Genomic DNA, 2,409 nt, shown 5'->3' on the forward strand with positions numbered 1-2,409 from the left:
TTTTTATGTATGTTACCGCATAACTTTGGACCACGTCAACCGATTTCTTTTGCATCGGAAAGGTAGTGTCTCAGAGGTGGTCCCATACTAATCTGGTTGAGATCCGATCAGTGGATCATGAGATATATATATATATATATATATTTTTTATATGGGAGTTGAAGTCGGTTTTTTTTTTGCTAAAAATTACTAGTTGTTAGTAATTTTACGCGTTCTTTTGCCACCTTGTCTGACTGAGAGCGCGACAAAAATGTGCTGAACACTCTTTGTTCGAATCAAATCGATTTTGATTTTCTGTTCGAACGACTTGAGGATTCGGGTTGCCGCGTTCTCATTTATATGCGTTTGCAGCGAATTGCATGTGTTATTTGCCCCCAAAATCGTATGTAGGCAACAATATCATCAGCTGTTTGCTACAGCCGTACTTCAGCACCCTCCCCGCAAAAATGTTTTGAGAGCAAATAAAAAGTTGTCTGGACACGAACGGTGAACGCGCCTTAACTCAAATCTTAAATTAATTGTTTAAAACATACAGTGCCGAACAGAAATATTGGCACAGTGAATTTTTCGCAATATATGCAAAGGTTTTTATTCTAATTTATTTTCGATAATTTTTTATAAAAATATTGTTCATTCTACACCAGAAAACATAATAATAAAATATCTATACTTTTGTTTATCAGTGAATGTTTTCTGTCATATAAAAAAAACAACATATCACTTTTTATTGAATTGTCTTTCCAAAAATAACGTTTTATAAAAAAATTCTTTTAAAAATATATTATTGCATGTGCATGGGCAGAAATTTGTACAAAAATCGGCACACACACATGTGCATGCGCTTAATAACAAACAGCACACACACTTTTCTGTGAGCAGAGTTTGTTTACCACTTATGCACACACATGTGTATGAGCAGTGAGTGCAAGTTGAATGTGTTTCTGGCGTGTGTGTGAGCAGAGCATGTGTATGCAAATACGAACCCTGGTGTTTAGTACTCACCATGAACGAAAGACACAAGATCACGTAAGAACAAGAGAGTGAAAAAAGTAGATTTTTTTTTAGCGGGTTCTACGCCATCTTGTTTCACTGGAAAACGAGCGAAAAGTAAACAAAGCGAAGAAAACAACGAAAACCAAAATTAGCCAAAATTATTGTCAGCCACTTTAAACGCACAATTTAGGTAAAATGATGCAACAAAATGCTTTAAAATGTGTTGTCATGTTGAATTAACTCTTCTGTACTTGAATAAAAGTGTAAAATAGTAGTGCTTGTGATGTAAACAAACGCTCAGCTGACGAACCCGCTTTCGCAAACTTTTTTCTCAAAACCAGTTACAAATACAACGTCGCGTTCTTACGTGATCTTGTATTTTTGGTTCATGAGTACTCACGACGTTAGAACTGCATAAAATTAACAAAAATTGTTTAAAATTAGTGTCTAGCCGCCAAAAAGTAAGAAAACAAATGCAAAATCATACATTTTTCACAATTTTCTAACATTTCGCTACACCATCGAAAGCAAAATTCTGTTCGACAGAAAATTCGATACTCAACGAAAATTTCGACACGGTTGCATAGCTCATAATACGAGTTTCACTTTCGATCTTCGATACCCAGCGAAGATCGAGCATCGAATGCAACTCATAATAAGGGCCAATATTGAAATTGGATTTCATGTGGGTTAACGAAAATGACAACTGTGAAAAAATATCTACCAATACATTCAAACAAATTTTCAAATAAGCATATTTACATTTTTTGTTTTGTCTATCAGGATTACTGTATACTCTGTATTAAAGGATTCATATTTCCTATTGAGGGCCCGTTTTTCAGTGCCAGTTTAAACTCAGTTTAAGTAAACTGTGTTTAAATTGAACAGCTTAGTTTAAACCAGCCAGATCTGGCGTTTGAACTGAGTTTAAACCGCGGGCGTCCACTGAAAAACTGGCCCTGATTGACATAAAAAATTTTGAAATCGGAACTTTCGTTTTCGAGATATTTGGATTTAAAAAAATTTTGAGTTTGACTTTTGACCCTTGATAACTGCTGTTATGCCGTTATAATTGCTTTTAAAACCTCTATCGACGTCCTTGTTCAAAATTCGTCGCCCCAGTTATCGTAATCGTGCCGGAATCGGAAATAATTTCCGATTGCCAGAGTGCAGAACACCAACACTCACTGGCGTCCCTAAATTGGAGCGCTAAGCGTTGCGTTTTCCATTGTCAACGAGGGTCAGCGCGCGCTATCGCTAAATCAACGCGGCGTAATTTTGACGTTTTCTCATTTCCTCTCGTTTTTGTTATCGTTTGCTCTTTAACTTTTTGTCCTTTCTCCTGCTTTCCATCTTCTGCATCCAACTTCAATACGTAACGCTCTGTCAAAAATGAAAATTCCATTTGCTCGGCGC

At 36.2% G+C, this 2,409-nt stretch overlaps 1 protein-coding gene across 1 annotated transcript in view; it reads left to right on the forward strand.

Moving 5' to 3' along the window:
* LOC118748970 (protein crooked neck) overlaps nucleotides 1-2,409 on the forward strand; it is a 28,357-nt gene that overhangs the window by 14,808 nt on the left and 11,140 nt on the right. The window lies entirely within an intron of this gene.

The sequence above is a fragment of the Rhagoletis pomonella genome, unplaced genomic scaffold, assembly GCF_013731165.1.
Source record: "Rhagoletis pomonella isolate Grant_MI unplaced genomic scaffold, Rhpom_1.0 Rhpom_scaffold_00013, whole genome shotgun sequence".
Classification (NCBI taxonomy): Eukaryota; Metazoa; Arthropoda; class Insecta; order Diptera; family Tephritidae; genus Rhagoletis; species Rhagoletis pomonella.